Source organism: Candoia aspera, chromosome 2 (assembly GCF_035149785.1).
Source record: "Candoia aspera isolate rCanAsp1 chromosome 2, rCanAsp1.hap2, whole genome shotgun sequence".
NCBI classification, from domain to species: Eukaryota; Metazoa; Chordata; class Lepidosauria; order Squamata; family Boidae; genus Candoia; species Candoia aspera.
The window spans coordinates 49,600,136-49,619,534 of NC_086154.1; positions in this window are offsets into that span (position 1 = coordinate 49,600,136).

A 19,399-nucleotide genomic window follows, 5' to 3' on the forward strand; every position below is an offset into this window, starting at 1 on the left:
CAAAGTTCAGAAAAATTAAAGAAATTGATTTTCTGGTAATAATGTATGGCTTGAAAGGTGGACGTTGAAAAAGAGAAAGAAGATAAACATGTTTGAATTATGGATTTGGAGAAGGCTACTAAGAGTACTATGGGCTGCAAGAAGAACCAATCAATCATTCCTGAACCACATAAAAATTGACTGTTCCATTGAGGTGATCAGCAAGCAGATAAGAGCAGATGATGGATTAGAAAAAAACAAGTAAGCTTGGCAATATTGAAGAAAATAGAAAAGGAGAACAAGAAGATTACAAGATTGACCTTGAAAGAGCTACTGTACGCATGGCAAAAGGTCAAGATGGCAAACATTTCTCTGTGTAGCTAACAGGATTCAAAGTCAGTCTGATAGCTTCTAACATTTATTTATGGTTATTTATATTGCTTGTAAGCCACTTCGGAAGAATCGGTATCCTGAAAGATAGGAGATGATTGGTTGGTTGATATACAGATAGGTAATGATAGATACTGTTAATAATCACTAAATAAAGCAACTATGGGTTATGATAACATGTGAATAGGGTCATAACACCTTAGCCACTCCACCAAATTGGCTCTCCAGTAGGTATTGAATGAGGTATTTTCCCCTTGCCAAAAATGAAGCCAACTCTGAATTGACCCCTACCAAAGGAAGGTGAGAAAAAAGGCTCTTACCTGTCTCAAAGGATCTAAAGTTTTAAATGCAAACTTTCTGAGTAAAAACAGCTTCCCTCTCAGGTGGATACAATACCATTGGTTGGGCAAATGGAATTTTAGAAATGTTTCAAGAGCAGCTATTTGAAAAAGGGCATTTGAGCCTGGAAGTTTATGTGATCTAATACAGTTTGATTTCACTGAAAATTGTCCTTTTTTGCTTACTGCTGTTTTCTGTGTATAACAGGTCTATCTAAATTCAGACTTTTGGAGTAACTGAACTCGTTTGGGGAAAAAAGGGAAGGTATTTGAAACTTTGCCAGGACCTGGAGCCAATTTCTGTCTCTTCATCTCTTCTTTCCCAAATTTCTTTATTTAGCATAATACTGATGTTGCTTTTTTAAACTGACCTTACTGTATTTCACTAGAAATTGGTGCTTATCCAATGATATTTATTGCTTGGTAGTATCCAACATTTGAGAAGAAAAGAATGATTAGATTCATTAGCATTAGCAAGGTTTTCATCAGCAAATCTTCTTCAGACATCCAGGCTGATAACTACATAGCAAAGTCAATTTTCCAATCATTATTTTTATTAAGTATTATGGACTCCAAATGATTTATTCCACTGATTGGAAACATTTCTATTCATAAATAAAAGGAATGAAAAAATCTGGCCAATCCAATAGTAATCATAGGTTTGATACAAATGTTTTGTTTCATATACAGGAAAAGAAACATGGAACGTGGAACATTTGGATTTATGTGGTTATTATTTCAAAGTGCTAAATACGAATATTTATTTTAAAAAATAAAACGGAGAACAGTATCTGCCCTCAAGCAAACCATCTGGCACAGGAGGAGACAGAGTAGAAAGGGTCAGGAGCAAGGTATTCAAATGTTGGGCTGGAATAAAAGAAAAGCAAAAATGTCGGGATGAAAAAGCAAGAGAGAGAGAGAGAGAGATGGAGAGAGAGAGAATAAGTACCATTTAAAGGAGAGGTTGATTTATGAAAATGAGGTTAACAGAATTCCAAACATAAGAAGTAGCAAATAAGAATGACAAAAGAGAACAACTGAGAACAAGCATTTTGAAGAGCAGATTAGTTAGTATCAATCTACTGTTAATTGATTAGTCTAATGACCATATGAGATAAAATGATAAAATAACACAGTGTGTTGGGATATAAAAATATTCAATGAATAATCAGGTAAGATAACATGTGAATAGGGTCATAACATCTTAGCCACTCATGTGAATAGGGTCATAACACCTTAGCCCTTGGCAGTAGACCCCAAATGTGATGTAGATAGATAGCTCTCAACTGAATGGCTTTAGCTATAAACTTTGCAGTCTTTCTTACTGTCCATGTGTTTGTACCCTGGAGGAAGTAAGATATCTTAATGGGGTCCCAATGGGCTATCCTGTCAATTAGTGACTTTAAATGCTGTTCTCTGGGTGAAGTATATAGTTGGCAGTCAAAGAGGATATGAATGGTGTCCTTTGTTTGTGGCATGCCACATAAACATATCCTCTCTGGACAAGGTACTTGATGAAATTGCCCATGTTTTACCCTAGCATAAATCTTGCTCTGGCCAGGGCTGTCTTTGGCCCTGTGTCAGGCCTAGAGTAAGAATTTTTCTAGTTGAATGGTCTTTTTGTTCTAGGCCAGCCATTTCAAAGATTTGGTGTTAGCAAGTGTCTCTATGTCAACTTGAGTACTAATATCCTGAACCCTCTGTCTGAACGTGTCCTTGGCTTGGTGGCCGACCAAGATTAAACATGGAAGTGAAAATCCATGGAGTGAGATGATCTTGGTAAGCTGAGTTAACCATGTGACAAGGTGAGTCATGCCAGTTAGTCAGTATCACATAACATTCTACTACATAAGCTGTCATGATGTCTCAGAAATATAATGGTCATTGTCCATTGGAAATCAGCATAAAAATTTCAATTATTTCCTGAGAAGAGAAATGTATAATGCAATTTGGAACCACATTACAAGTGACATCCTAGAATTCTTACTCAATGTCAATTAACATCATAATTTGCATTAAAAAATTCCACTATTGGGTGGAAGTAAATGGATGGATAATAAGTTGATTATGCGAGCGTTTAATTGGGACAAAATGCTCTTCAGACTATTTGATTATCCAACTGTAATGAATATAACATTCTCAATGTAGAAGTAATAACTGCTATTACATCTGTGACCTGTGCATTGGTTGATTTATGAGACAGGAGAAGAACCTTCAAGCTAATCATGGATGGGTTTCTGGTATTGATACACTAAGCAGCACTCTGCCTTGATGCAAACATTCTGCCTTGATGCAGACATTATATATACTAACTGCTGCCATTGATTTCCACTATTTATGGATCACCAGATTTTTTTCTCCCCATAAAGCATCATGAGTAGCCAATGCTGCCTATTAACCAAAGGTAAGCAATATTACAAATGCTAAAGTGAATGTCTTACCTCTTGGAAACAGTCTGGCGATTTGCCCATACCTCAGTTTTAGTATCCATGCACATTATCACAGCCACTAGCATGGGAGCACATCACAAGGCAATAGTTTTCATTTCTGGTGTTGGTAAAATAGGTGGGAGACATTTTAGGGCATTTCCATACCCTAATTGCTTCCCCTCATCCTTGTCACCCTCATCCCTTCAAAGCAATTTGAAGGCAATCTGCAATCATTTCATCCAACTCCACATGTTGAGAATGTGCAGAAAGTCTCCATTTGTGTAGGGCAGGGCATTTCTGCTGGTACAAAATTTGTAACAAAAAGGTAACAATATTCTTTAAATGTAGTAATATCTATTAAAAGCCAGATTAAAGAAGTTTGCTTTACACCTTCCCAAATGCACTGAAAAGCTGCAATAGTAATAGAGGGCCATTTTTGGTAAAGAGGCATATTATTTATAAATCCCAACAATCCAATTATTGAATAAGCAACAAATGCTCTGCCTGAGACCTGAAGTGAAAAAGTGAATTGGTGCCACCACCAAAGCTTTTGGTTCACTCAGCTGGTGCTCATGGTGGAAGCCTAACATTACTATGCACACCCAAATGCAACTATGTCAGTCACTGATACTACCAGTGCTACTACAGTATTGGGATGCATCAACTAATCTGCATCTTTTCCCGTGGTCAGTCATGTGATACATTCATCTGATGTCTAGACCTGGATGCATTTATGGGAATGGGGCAAAGAGCCTTGGGGCCTTCCTTTACAGTTGCAGCAAAAGGATGTAGAGCTTCCTCAGTACTTTCTGATTCTGCAAGGATGGTGAAGCAGTTGGATAGGGCCAGCTGAAATTATTGCTTGAAGACAGAATCAGCAAGTCAAAACTATTCACTGCAGCATGAAAGTTTTGCCTTGCAGGTGGGTCTTTTTCATCAGAGCACACAGTCACATGTACAAGATGGGGATCAGATTCACGGTCCATGCCCAGCAATACATCAGTATCTGTAAGGGAGGTTCTAAATTGGTTGGGCAGCATGAAGTAATACATCTTTTCTATTCAGGGCACACTATGTAATTTGGTGATGGAATATGTGTTTCCAATGATTAGCCCATGTTCTGCTGCAAATGATAACGGGCACAAGCCATTAACATTTAGTTCTCCACGTCCAACATTTCCAAGTACATCCTCCCATCCTTGTCAGTTTGCCCCATGAGCATTCAGGTCTCCTGCAACGATGATTATATCACACTGTGGTAAGGAGTCCAGTATGGCTTAGAGAAGACAATTAATCCAACCTTGCTTACTTACTGTAATGGTTGCCTATTCTAAAACACTATCAGACTCATGAGCAGGAATTCAGAGATATCTGATTTATTAAAGAATAGCGTGCAGGATCACAAAGAAAGCTGAGAATGATAAAAGCACGCCAAATGCAAACTAAAACCCCTCGGTACAAATGAGATCCCTCCCCCCGTAGAATCTTCCCAAGTTCACAATCCCAGGTGCTCCTAACAGTTTCTGATGGTCTGCGGGAAAAGTCCTTGAACAGAGAAAATAACCCAAACACATTCCATTGTAATGAATACAGATACGGAGCTTGGTACAAGGTTTCACAGCAGCTCCCTCCCAAACAGAAACGCGCATCAGCGCCATGGCATGTGAAACGTTACAATGTATACTGTACATTGAAACAGTGAACATGACACTTACTTACTTACTTACTTACTTATTTTATTTATTTTCTATCCCACCTTTATTATTTTTATAAATAACTCAAGGTGGCAAACATACCTAATACTCCTTCCTCTTCCTATTTTCCCCACAACTGTCATGAGTAAGGATGGCAAGCAGGGGGCTCCCATCCAGACTGTTAAGCGCATGCGTAGCACTGAGGAATTGGGCAGCCATTCAAAGAGACACAGATCGGGACCGCCTTAACCTTTGGGGGTTATATGTCTGGGTTTTTCCCACGCTTCTTCAGTTTGTTAGGATTCCTGTTATGTACTAGCAATAAACATTAGAGACCAGTTCCTTGTCTCAGCGTGTTTCCTGGCTGTTAGGACATCAATCCTAACAAACTCATACTCCCATCGAAAGAGGGAGGAACAAGAAATTAAGGAGAGACATTTGGAAATGTCTTCAGAAAACCAAGAAATGCAGCTCGCCATCCAACAATTGGCAGCAGCCCTGCAACAACACCAACAAGTAGATCTCCAGATCAACACATTACAAGCTGCCATGCTACAGCAGTTACAACAACCAGCTCCAATTAACCCACAACCGGCGCCAGCAGCAGCAGCAGCAGCAGCAGCTCCGCCAGTAGTCTTGAGATCCCAGGGCAGTCTACCAGAGAAGTTTGGAGGAGAAGCAGGACAGTTGAGAACTTTTCTCACACAGTGCACTATGTTTTTCGACAGCAGACCGGCAGAGTTTCCCACAGACAGAACCAGAGTCACCTTCATCCTAAGCCTGCTAAAGGGACCAGCAGCCAAATGGGCTATTCCCATGGTGGAGAACAACGACCCGATTCTCAACAACTACCAGAACTTTTTGGCAGGGTTCCGAGCACACTTTGACGACCCGATCAGAGAGGCCACGGCCAGCCAGGAGATTCGGAAGCTCAAGCAAGGTAACAAGAGGGTGGGAATCTACATTGCTGATTTCAAGTTGTTAGCAGGAGATCTGGACTGGAATGAGAGTGCATTAAAAGACCAATTCAAACAGGGGCTGGATGAAGAAATTAAGAATGAATTAGTGCACCAGGGAACACCAGCTACCCTAGAAGCCTTATATCAGTTATCGGTGGTCATAGATGCCAGACTAGAAGAGCTCAGGCAGATGCAGCCGGGGAGAAACAGGACCCTCAGAGCGTTTCCAGGATTTCCAGCTCTCTCCACAGCATCCACTCACTCAGCACAAGAGGAGCCAATGCAGATTGGGGCAAGCAGGAGACTAATTTCCGAGGCTGAGAGGCAGAGAAGGAGAGAGAGAGCCCCTTGTTTCTACTGTGGAGCCCAGGGGCACATGGTGAGAGCTTGTCCAGCGAGAGGCCAAGCAACTTCAGTAAGACCCCCAAGGCAAGCAGCTGAAACAGGAACCATCTCCGCCTCTGCTTCCAACCAGGGAAACTCCATCAGTCTCCCTCCACAGAGCTCAGCAGGGAGACCATCAATCAATTAAGGAGGGCTCATTCCGAGGATTCCAGGCAAGCTTTTTACTACTTACCCGTAATCATGCACGTCAGCCCAGAGCACCAGGTCAAGCTAGAGGCCATCGTGGATTCCGGAGCTTCAACCAATTTTATTGATGTGCAGACCGTACAAGACTTCAACATCCTGACCAGAGAATTGTCATGCCCCATAGAAGTGGAGACCATTGACAGCCAGCCCCTCAAGGCAGGGCCGATTAGAAGACTCACAGAACCGGTGCAACTGACAACGGGAGACCACACTGAGTGGATCCAACTTTATGTTACTGCATCACTTAATGTGCCTATAGTCCTGGGCACACCTTGGCTGAAGATCCACAACCCATTGTTGAACTGGACTACGGGAGCAGTCTCCTTCCCAGCTAAGGAATGCCAGCACCACAAGATTCAAGCCGCTCCACGCTCTTCAGCAACCAATGCAGTCACGGAAGCAGGGGGGGTCCAGTTGCCAGCCAAGTATGCAGATTTTGCAGACGTTTTCAGCGAACAAGAGGCCACAGCACTACCCCCCGACAGGGACTGTGATTGCACCATTGAGTTGATACCAGGAGCCAGGGTTCCAGCAAGGAAACAATATCCCATGTCCCCAAAGGAACTAGCCACCTTAAAGGATTACTTGGACTCCAATCTCCAAAAGGGATTCATCCGACCATCTACTTCCCCAGCGTCTGCTCCTACCTTCTTCGTACCAAAGAAGCCTGACCCGTTGGCACCTGCAACCCAGGAGACACCCATGAGAGTGGTCCATGACTTCAGTTTTTTAAATAAACAAACAAAAAGAGAATCCTATCCTCTGCCCTTAATCTCGGATCTGCTAGATCACTTACAGAAGGCATGCATTTTTACCAGGTTGGATCTCAGGAGTGCGTACAATCTGATCCGGGTGAAAGAGGAGCACGAATATCTGACTGCCTTCGACACCAGGTTTGGTAAATTTGAGTACCTTGTTATGCCCTTTGGCTTGTCTAATGCAGGAGCCATATTCTCCAGATTTATGAATCAAGTTTTCTCTGATTTACTAGATAAGTATCTGGTCATTTATCTAGATGACATAATAATTTTCTCTGAGGATGCTACAACTCACGTAACCCATGTACGTAATGTCTTGCAAAGACTGAGAGAGAACAGGCTGTTCACCAAGCTAGAGAAGTGTGCCTTTGATTTAACTGAATTACATTTCCTGGGCTATAAAGTCTCAACAGAAGGCATATCCATGGATCCTTCTAAGGTCCAGGCAATTCTCTTTTGGCCACCTCCCCGAAATGTTAAAGATGTACAAAGGCTGTTAGGATTCTGTAATTTCTATAGGCGTTTCATAAAGAACTATAGTGATATAGCTAGACCCCTCACACAGCTTTTGAAGAAAGGAGCAAAATTCATTTGGGGGGAGAGAGAGCAAGCAGCCTTCCAAGAATTTAAGCAGCTCTTTGCATCCCAGCCGCTGTTAAGACACCCTGATCCCACGAAGCAATTCATAATGCACTCAGATGCTTCAGATATTGCCACTGGGGCAGTGTTATTGCAATATACAAACAAAACCGAGAATACATTGCTTCCTTGTGCCTTTTTTCACACCTGCTCTCACCAGCAGAGAGAAACTATGATGTTTTTAACAAGGAGTTGCTGGCAATTAAAGCAGCATTCCAAGAGTGGAGGCACTGGCTGGAAGGGGCTGCCCTTCCTGTGAAAGTTTGCACTGATCACAAGAATTTACAGCTTCTACAAAACACCAGATCCCTCACCCCACGCCAGATCAGATGGAGCCAGTTTTTCTCCCATTTCAATTTTGTTATTTCTTATGTGCCCAGGGCGCAAAACTGCTTGGCAGACGCCCTGTCTCGATCCTTTCAGGCAACCCCTGCCACTCACCAGGAGGTACAGGCTATTATATTACAACCTCACAACTTTGATCAGTCTATGAGGGGGAACCAGACAGAAATTTTAGCAGCAGGCAGACAAGCAGAGGACCTATTTACAAGAGTCAGAGCTCAGCAGCAACAGGACCCATATGCCAGGGCCAGGATGGATGACCTCAAGAGGGCCCCGCAAGACACTGCCTCACCATTCAAGGTGGAGGCAGGAATCCTCTGGCATAGTGGGCGATTATATATTCCCCCTTCATTGAGGGAAGAAGTACTGAGACTTTGCCATGACCACCAAACGGCAGGCCACGGAGGCGTTTTCAAAACTCTCCATAGAGCTCTGAGAGACTACTGGTGGCCTAAGATGGTTGCAGACATAAAGGGTTACGTTGCTTCCTGTCACACCTGCAGACGAGCCAAGCCTCTCCCAGGGAAGCCCACAGGACTCTTGCAACCCCTACCCACCCCCAGTCAGCCTTGGGATACAATCTCCATGGATTTCATCACTGATTTACCCCTGGTCCAGGGGCTGACTTCCATACTGGTGGTGGTGGACCTTTTCACAAAGATGGCGCATTTTATTCCTTGCAAGGGCCTCCCATCTGCACCAGCCACAGCACAGTTGTTCATGGACCACGTTTTTAGGTATAGAGGCATGGTGAATCACTTGGTGAGTGACAGAGGCCCTCAGTTCACTTCCAGGTTCTGGAGGGCCCTTTTCCAGTCATTAGGGGTCCAGATCCACCTGTCATCAGCGCATCATCCTGCCAGTAATGGGCAAGCCGAGAAAATTAACCAGTGGTTACAGCAGTATCTCAGGTGTTGCACCGCTTATCAGCAAGACAATTGGCCAACCCTGCTACCCATGGCAGAATTTACATATAATAATTCTGTACAGTCCTCTACCAAGATGTCCCCTTTCCAGGCACTCTACGGGGTTAACCCTCGGGTGTTGCCCACCTCCTCCCAGCAGGGAACTGTTCCAGCCGCGGCTGATTTTCTTAAAGAGCAACAAGCACAGGAGTTGTTAAAGGAGCAGCTGAACAGGGCAAAGAGTGCTTACAAGAGAGCTGCAGATGCTCACAGACAAGAGGGGCCAGCGATTGCGGTAGGAGACAAAGTGTGGCTCTCTACCAAGTTTTTGAACTCTACCAGACCTTCCAAGAAGTTGGACTCTAAGTTTGTGGGCCCCTTCACTGTGATGCAGCAGATAAATCCAGTGGCTTATCACTTAAAGCTGCCAGCATCCATGAAAATCCATCCAGTCTTTCACAGAGCCTTGCTAGCCAAAGACCCTCCCCCAAGTGCCTTGCGATCACAACTACCCCCCCCCCGCCTCCAATAATTGTGGAGTGGGAGGAGGAATACGAAGTTGAGGAAATTCTGGACTCTAGGAGGAGGGGAAGGGGCATCCAATATTTCATACACTGGAAAAGGTACCCTGAGGAAGAGCGCACATGGGAGAATGCCAGAGATGTACATGCTCCAGCACTGATTCATCGTTTACATCAGCTTTTCCCTCACAAACCCAAGCCTTGCACTCTACCCGAGATTCCTCTTTCGACTGAGCAGGCTGAAGAATCCCAAGCAGAAGAGTTCGTGAGTGTGCACCTCCCCCCCCCGCCTGAAGCCTTGCTCCAGTTACAGAGGAGGTGGGGGAACTACAGCCCTCCACCTCGGATTTACATTTCCCAGGGGGGAGGGGGGATGACTTTTCTAATTATCTAGATGTTTTCCAGCGGCAGCCACCTGGCCCAGAAGCGTTATCAGACCTGGAGAGCAGCACTGATTCGTCCTTGGAGTTTTCCTTTGAAGACTTTCCATCGTTGCCCAGTTCCCATGGGACCTTAGAAGCAGACGGCGGATCTTATCAAGACTCTGGAAGGGAGGGGGCTGAAATGGAATGTGAATCTGGAGGGGAGGGTGATGTCATGAGTAAGGATGGCAAGCAGGGGGCTCCCATCCAGACTGTCAAGCGCATGCGTAGCACTGAGGAATTGGTCAGCCATTCAAAGAGACACAGATCGGGGCCGCCTTAACCTTTGGGGTTTATATGTCTGGGTTTTTCCCACGCTTCTTCAGTTTGTTAGGATTCCTGTTATGTACTAGCAATAAACATTAGAGACCAGTTCCTTGTCTCAGTGTGTTTCCTGGCTGTTAGGACATCAACAACAATCCTGTGAGGTGAGTTGGGCTGAGAGAGAGAGACTGGCCCAAAGTCACCCAGTCATCTTTCATGCCTAAGGCGGGACTAGAACTCATAGACTCCTGGTTTCTAGCCCATTGCCTTAACCACTAGACCAAACTGGCTCCATTTATTGGATTTCTTAAGGCTGCCCAACTCCAAGAGGACTCTGGGCAGCATACAATTAGTCGTATTCATGGATTAAAAACACACTAAAAACCACATAATTGCCTGGACCAAAACCACACTCCCCAACTGCAAAAACGCAACAGGGGCTCCACAACCACCCTGACCCCAGGTCTGGGAACAGAACCTGATCTCAAGAGATTTCTAGAAACCAAGGAGAATGGGAGCCATTTGTGCATAAACAGTGACCATATGCATTTGAATGATACCTAGCACAGCAAGTTGACTCAAAATAGTTTTAAAAGCCACAATTAGTTGACTGCGAAATCAATGCCTTTTGTGTGTTGATCACATTGTCTAACATCATTGATTCTTCTCTGCTTGGAACACAGATTTTCCTGAACCAGGCAGTCACAATTCAAACAATTATTGATATTCCATAATGTAGTATTTCATACATAGTGTTCTCTTTCTAGCCAACTTGGAAGCCAGTCAAACATTTCAAGTAACCAGTGTCAGCTGTTTCTTTGGGTCAGTGTTTCTCAATCTTGGCAACTTTAAGATGTGTGGACTTCAACTCCCAGAATTCCCCAGCCAGCTATGGGGAATTCTGGGAGTTGAAGTCTGGATTGAGGATTTTCTGTTATTGGTCTTGACTAGTAGTGAACTTTTCATGGTACCCTAGTCTCAGTAATCCTCTGTAACCCCAGAAATGGTAATATTATTCAGCAAATATTTCTTTCCCATTTCCTGTAGATTCATGCCTCAATTTAATTCAATTTATAAATAATTTTATAATTCTGCAGCTGAGGATCAATCTCTTGGCAGAGTGCTGGAAAGCGTTTGGCCCGAGAGATCAGAAAAATCACACACCAGGCATTTCTATAAAAATAAATTTATTTACAGAAAGCACAAAAACATATTTACAGGCTTGTGCATGCACACACGCTCTCAGAGAGGAGCTACTTACTCGGCCACAAGGCTAAAAAACTAAACAAAAGTCCTGCAAGCTGCCTTCCCCTCAGGCAATGCAACTATTAACACCTAAACTGAGGACAATTAAATTTGACCTCTTCACCCGGCCGATGCTTAAGGAAGTATTTAATTACCATGGTAGCCAAGAGCAGAAAAAAAATGCCAACACTCCCCCTTATGTTAACAAGTAAGACACAAACCAATTTTCTTTGTCACCTCTGTATGTCTTGGTAGAGCAAGAGGTTTGGTTAAAATATCAGCAATCATGTCTTTTGATTCACAATATTTTAACACTATTTCCCCTTTGGCTATCACGTCTTTGATATAGTGATATCTAATAACTACATGTTTTGTCCTATTCTTGCAGGCTTCAGATTTTGCCATAGCAATGCAAGCTTGATTATCCTCATAAACAGTTATAGGCTGGTTCACTTCCATGCCTATGTCTTTTAACAACTGTTTAAACCATATAACCTCATTACGGGTTTGTGCTAGAGAATAAAACTGCTTCTGCAGTGGAAAGAGCAACAAGTGTTTGCTTTCTAGAATGCCAGCCTAAGCTTGACCCAGCAAATTGAATTAAAATCAATTTGGATTTCCTGTCGCTGACATCTGCTCCCCAGTCAGAATCAGCAAAAGCCTGCAATTTCTCTGTTCCACAGGCATTTAGCTTCATGCAATAATTCTTTGTTCCTTGCAAATACCTTATTAACCTCTTCAATGCTGCTTTTCCAGTAGATATAGGCTTCTCTACCTGTCTACTTAAAATGGCCACAGAATTTGAGATATCTGGGCGAGAGTCATCTGCAATGTACAGTAAACTTCCAATTGTAGATCTATATTTCTCTGCCTCAGTGAATTGAGTTTCTCCTATATCCTTCTGAAAATCTGTTATCATCAGAGTAGAGACTGGTTTACAGTCTTGCATATTAAAATCCTCTAGGAGCTTTTGAATTTTACTACGTTGGTTTAACAGAAAGCTACCATCCTTCTCCCTGAGTATTTCCAAGCCTAGGTAATTTGTTACTGTTCCAAGGCTTTTTAATGTGAAATGGCTTTTCATGCAGGCTTCAAAATCAAGCCTTTGTTTTTCTGTTGATGTGAACAGCAGCAAATCATCAACATAAATGCACAGATACATACAGCCTTGTTTGTCTTTCTCCATATATACACAAGGATCTGCTTTTCCTTTTTCAAAACCAAAATTCTGCAGTTTTTCATCTACTTTTTGGTTCCAGGATCTAGCAGCTTGTTTTAACCCATAGATTGACTTCTGCAGTTCACAGACTAGATTCTCCCCTTTTTCATAGCCAGGGGGTTGCTGCATGTATAATTTGTGGTCTAACTCACCATAGAGAAATGCAGTTTGAATGTCATAGTGGTGAACTGACATTCCTTTGAGTGCAGCAATTTTTAACAGTAATCTAACTGATTCACCTTTAGTAACTGGTGCAAAAGCCCTGCCAAAGTCTAAATCTTTCCTTTGAGTGAACCCTTTTGCAACTAACCTTGCTTTATATTTTTGGATTTTGCCATCAGCATCCCTTTTCAGTTTGAAAACCCACCTACAACCTAAACAGCGTTCATTGGGAGGTAGATTTACCAGTTTCCATGTTTTATTTTCTTTCAAGGATGCTAACTCTTGTTGCATGGCAGAATGCCAATTTTGTGCAATCTCAGGTGGTAAATCATTCACTTGTTCTAAGGACTCAGGTTCTGTGAATATGTGAAAAGCCTTTACTGTTTCAGCCTGAAAATGTGATGGAAGAACACCTTTATTACTCCTCTGAGATCTGTGAGGTAATACAGGGCTTAAATTTTGACTCCTATCACTTTTCTGAGAAGCATCTGTCTCATCAGACAGACCTTCAGTTTGCTTTTCTGGTTTAATGTCCTCATCAGGCAAAAGATCACTATCAGCAAGTCCTTGCTGTTCTGTTGTAGATAGATCAACTGGAGAGCTAGAATTTAATCTCCCCCAGTTTTGTTCAGCAAAAGAAGCTCTTTTGCTAATTATTGATTTCTTTCCCACTATGAACCTGTAGCTCCTTTGGCTTTGTTCATAGCCAACAAAGATGGCTTTTTTTGTTGTGGGGCCTCCTTTCCTTCTCTGTTGTTTTGGAATATGAACCCATGCAGTGCTACCAAACACTCTAAGATGGTTTACCTTTGGTTTCACACCATAAAACAAATGGAATGGAGTGTCCTGAATCACAGAGTTATACAATCTGTTTTGTACATAACAGGCAGTAGATATTGCCTCTCCCCAATACTTAAAAGATAAATGTGAATCTTTTAGCATGCATTCCATCACATTTTGCAAGGTTCTGCCCTTTCTTTCAGCAACACCATTTTGCTGAGGGGTGTAAGGGTTAGAAAGAATTTGTTCTATCCCCTTTTCCACTAGGAACCTTTTGAATTTGTGAGAAAGGTACTCTCCTCCTCTATCACATTGGAGTGCAGATACAGGCCTAGGGAATTTTCCATTTGCCCATGTCACAAAACTTTTAAATTTCTCAAATGCCTCATCTTTATGTTTTAAGATGTAGATAAATGTGTATCTTGAGAAATCATCAGTGATGGTCATTGCATACCTTGCTTGTCCAAGACTTGGAGCAAAAGGACCAATAATGTCAGAGTGTACAATTTCCAAAGGTCTAGTTGTAACTCTGTCACTGTGCTTACTCACAGGAGCTTTTAGTGTTTTGCATTCTTTGCAAACTACACAGTCTAAGTACTTATCACAGGGTTTTATCTTTAGGTCAGCACACAGCCGTGGCATTTGTGCTATATACTTGAAATTAGCATGATCAAATCTCCTATGCATCAGGTGTACACATTGGTCATGATATGGAGTGTTGCCAACTGCAGCCTTGCAGCTTGGCTTCCTTGCATTTTGCACAATGTACAAGGAGTCTTTTAACATACCAGTAGCACACAATTTCCCATTTTTACGTATCTCACAACCATTTTTCTTAAATGTTATGACATACCCTGCTGCAGCTAATTGTGCCACAGATAAAAGGTTTGACTGTAAATTTGGCACACACAACACACCTTTCACAGTTTCTCCCAAGCAGGATAAATACAAGTCACCTTGTCCCATAATTTTGGTCACAGACCCATCAGCCAAAGATACACTTTGTCTTTCAGTTTTAGACAGTGACACAAAAGAGCTTTTACGATTACATAAATGACAATTGGCCCCAGAATCTAACACCCATACATCAGAATTACCCTTCTCAGCAACCTGTGCAATTTGGGTTGTCTGAAGAGCCTTCTTCTGCGTTGCCCTTGTGTTCTTCTTCTCTGTCTTTCTACTCTTGGGTCTCAAGGCACAGCCTTTCTGCAAATGTCCAGCTGAACCACAACTGTAGCATCGCTGGCTGGCTAACACTGTAGCCTCAGCTTCTTTTCCCTTCTTTTCCCTTGATTTCTCGTACTGCAGCTTTCCAGAAGAGATTGGGGGGGGGGGAATCTTTCCTCTCTCTTCTCCCATTCAGTGAGTAAGCACTGTGTAACATACGATGGGGTGAGGCCTGCTTCAGGCATAGCCTCCAGGGTACAAATCAGCGTGTCCCACATTTCATTCAATGAGGACAGCAGTATATACGATTTTGTGAGAGGTGTAAATTCCATTCTTCTCTCCTGCAACTCAACAAACAGCTGCTGAATATAATGCAGGTGCTCAGGAAGGCTATCTCCCTCTTCTAGGTAGGCTTTATACAGCTTTTTTGTCAGGGTAACTTTACTCCCTGCTGTTGCCTTTACATACAAGTCTCTCAAAGCATCCCAAAGTTGCTTTGCAGACTGCATGCCTCGCACATGGACTAGCTGATTGTCCTCAAGGATAATGGTGGCTCTAGCCCACTTATCCTGTCTAAGCCATTCAGCACTGGGATTTTGGGGGGTTTGCTCACCAATTGACAGCCAAAGATTCTCTCTGCAAAGATGCATCTCCATCTTCAGGGCCTGACTTGAGTAATTGGTCTCTGATAGATGCTCCAGTGGCATCGCTGAGGGCTGGGAGGCAGCCATGGCTTCTTCCTTCTTTTGCAAGTCACCTCAGCTGGCTTCTTTGTCCTGCAGACCAGCAGTGGCTGGAAAATCTCGAGGCGGCTCCAAAGAAAAATCTTCACAGGTCTTTGCTACCTGCCTTTAAATTGTGCATGAGGTGTGGAGCTGATCTCTCTGCTCTCTCTGGGGGTTCACTGGGTTTCTTACTGGGTTTACTGGGCCCATAACCTCTTGGCAGTGCTGGAAAGCATTTGGCCCGAGAGATCAGAAAAATCACACACCAGGCATTTCTATAAAAATAAATTTATTTACAGAAAGCACAAAAACATATTTACAGGCTTGTGCATGCACACACGCTCTCAGAGAGGAGCTACTTACTTGGCCACAAGGCTAAAAAACTAAACAAAAGTCCTGCAAGCTGCCTTCCCCTCAGGCAATGCAACTATTAACACCTAAACTGAGGACAATTAAATTTGACCTCTTCACCCGGCCGATGCTTAAGGAAGTACTTAATTACCATGGTAGCCAAGAGCAGAAAAAAAAATGCCAACACAATCCTCCCTATTGATCTAGGCTTGGGAGCAACATACAGAGACTGCATTATCCTCCATATGGCTTGGTTATAAAAAGATTGGTAAAGCTGACACTAAAATCAAAACCAAAGGTCAACATTTAGATTTGTAGACAAAACTACTTTGCTAGCTGAAAGTAAATAAGATTTAAAAGAGATCAGTATGAAAGTAAAAATACAAAGTGAAAAATCTGGGCCAAAGTTATTAAGATGACAAAGATAATGTAAACCTCTATGTTTAACAAACATAGTTAATGTGGTAGATAATTTTGTTTTCTTGAGCACAAAAATAAAGTGAGGTGGAGCAGAAAAGAGGAGATTAATCCTAGAGAAGGTAACAATGACAAACTTAAACTAGAATATGTAAAGTAATGGTCTTGACAGTGTTAAATGTATGGCTGGCCAGTATGAAAATGATCCAAAGAAGATAAACCTTCACATTATGGTTTTGGAGCTGGCTAAGAATACCAGCGCACTGCAAAAACAACCAGTCGAGGACCAAATAAAGGCTGGTTGTTCTCTTGAGGCAACGATTAGCAACTACAAGTTGATGTAAGTAGATGACGGACAAAAAAAAATAACTACATTTTTTAAAGTTGAGGGAAATAGTAAAAGGGAAGAACAGTGGAAAAAATGAATGGATTGGATCAAAAAAATACTGGGATGCCTTTGGAAGAGCTGTATACTAAAAACACCTCAAGATGGCAAGCATTTGTCCATAAAATCACTATGACACAAGCCCTATTAATTGTCACCTGATCATTCCACATACGAACACAATTTAAAAGAAGTCATAGGTTCTCCATAGCCAGGTTACAGCAAATTCTCTCTCTATCCCGATGGTTTTTCCAGTGCTAGCATATAATATACATCACAAAACAGCGCCCTTATAATACATTTGTGTTTCTTTGGAACTGATGAAGTGGGATAAAATTTTGTTGCAAAATAAAATAAATATAAAAGTATATATATTTACCAACAAAAGGAGGAAATACCTGAGCTATAGCATGGCCAGATGCTTTTGGTTTCCCACACTAGTAAAGGTAAAGGTGTCCCTTGACATTAAGTCCAGCCATGTCCGACTCTAGGGGGCGGTGCTTATCTCCGTTTCAAAGCCGAAGAGCCGGCGTTTGTCCGTAGACCCTTCCGTGGTCATGTGGCCGGCATGACTAAACGGAACGCCGTTACCTGCCCACCGAAGCAGTACCTATTAATCTACTCACATTTGCATGTCACTACCTGTCTGTTTTTTATCCTCCCTGTGAGTTGTAACATACTTTTATTTTAACACAGACATACAGCTTTTTGAGAAATCAGAATCCATACAGTTACCGTTACAGTTACAGAGACACAGGCAAGTTTTCTTATCTTTCCTGGAAGAGGTAAAGGCAGTGATGGCTCACATATGTTTGAATGCAGAACGTCTGTCTTCAGCCCTTGGCACTGTTGGTTTACATGTGTCAAGCAGCAAACTGGGGAAGACCAACAACACACACCTGGTCCTGACACCCAAAAGATCTGCTGCCAGTTGGACCAGTGACAGTTTTATATAATCGTGAATTATAAGCTGCCAGTCATCCCAAAATGCATAATCATCAGGATAAAAAAAGGTGATCTCGTTTTTACTTAGTTAATATTGGACATATTCATTCATTCCTCAGATAATTTACAGAAAAATTGCCTTGTAACTATAGCAACTATTACTGACTGCAGATACAAACCACTTGTAGCAAATGTCACTACATCAGTGGTATAATATTCATTTATTCATATATTATTTCTTAATCAAATATTTAAAAAGTTAATGAAGCAAATGATGTGACTTAACCTTTAATACATCCTGCATGTGGAAATGTGCAGTTCTGATTAGGGCAGTAAAGTAAATCTGAACCTCTCCTAGAAATATATAAACAGTGACTAAATTGCACATTGATGATTGCTTCGTGATGGGACCTGTGCCAATTGTGGATAATGTAAAATGGATAGAATGTGTGCGGTGATGAACCCTGTTCAGTCACTTAGGGTGCAGCCCAAGACATATCTATTCAGCAAGTCCCAATCAATTTAATGTGATTTTCTTCCAAGGAAGCGTGTGTGGCAAAGATTTTTCATCCCACGAGGTAGGTTGGCTGGCGGCCAATATCATGGGCCACATTGCAGGGGGAGGCAGCACCACTGCTCAGACTAGACAAAGGCAAGGCTCAATATGCCCTCCACATGTACACACACATACACAGAGGGCCATTAAGAAGATAGGTGCAACCCTCTGCTTTAGACCAAAAATCCATCTAGTTCAGTCTTTGGTCATACAAGGGCCACCAGATAGTTCCAGGAAGCTCAAAACAAGAACAAATTAATAGCTTTCCAGTGTTGTTCCCCTGCTGCTGGTGCATCCACATATTCAGGACACATCAGAGCTACCACATCTGGACTGTAAAAATCTAGATGACTACTAGATGACAGTCAAGGGTTACCGAAAAGTAGCCTTCTGCTGCCCTCTAATGGTTGTCTAGGTTTTCTGCTGTCAGATATAGTGCATTCAGGCACATTCATTTGTCCTACAAACACACATTGGAAATGTAGCTGTCTAATGATCAGTCAGTAAATCTTTGAGAATTTAGTGCAAAATAATAAAATAGATTTTTAACCCAATTTGCTAATTATGTGTACTTTTAATCCCTATCTCTTTGTCAGCTTTGGCTCTGACATTCTTTTATTAAAACACACACACACATTTTTCTTTGTTTGATCTTCACTGATGTGTGGAGATGTTATATGCAAAGTACTAGAAGAAAGTACATTACTTGTAATAGCAGTCACCTTTCTATCATTCAAATGTTGTTATTCACTACTGCAGTTTCATACAATGTTTCTTCTTAAAGGAAGTAGAAGGAAGGGTTCACTATGGAGGATGGAAAGCGAGGTGTCTGTCAGTGAATCTTATTGTTTTGTTCTGCCTTTTCTAGGATGTTGCAAAAAGTTTCTCCTTGAGGAATGAAAATGGTGTCATGGCAGTACGTCCAATTTGAAAGTTATGATTGCATATAGAAATACAGATTAAAGATCCTGGATGGAACGCCTCCTGCTCAGCAGATTTACTTAGCTCAGATGGCATCAGCTTTTTTTCTAGGTCTCTTCTGTTGCAATAGTGGAGCTTGTAGGGACCCCCTTCTTGTCTCTCTGGGCCTCCCAGCTTCTGGGCTCAGGTGAGTCATTTTATTCCAAGGCAGTTGCTGGACAAGTATCCAAGCAGCCTGCTACTTTGTCCATCAGCTGGTTCCTTGTCAAAAGGACAGGGAAAATAAGCAGGACTT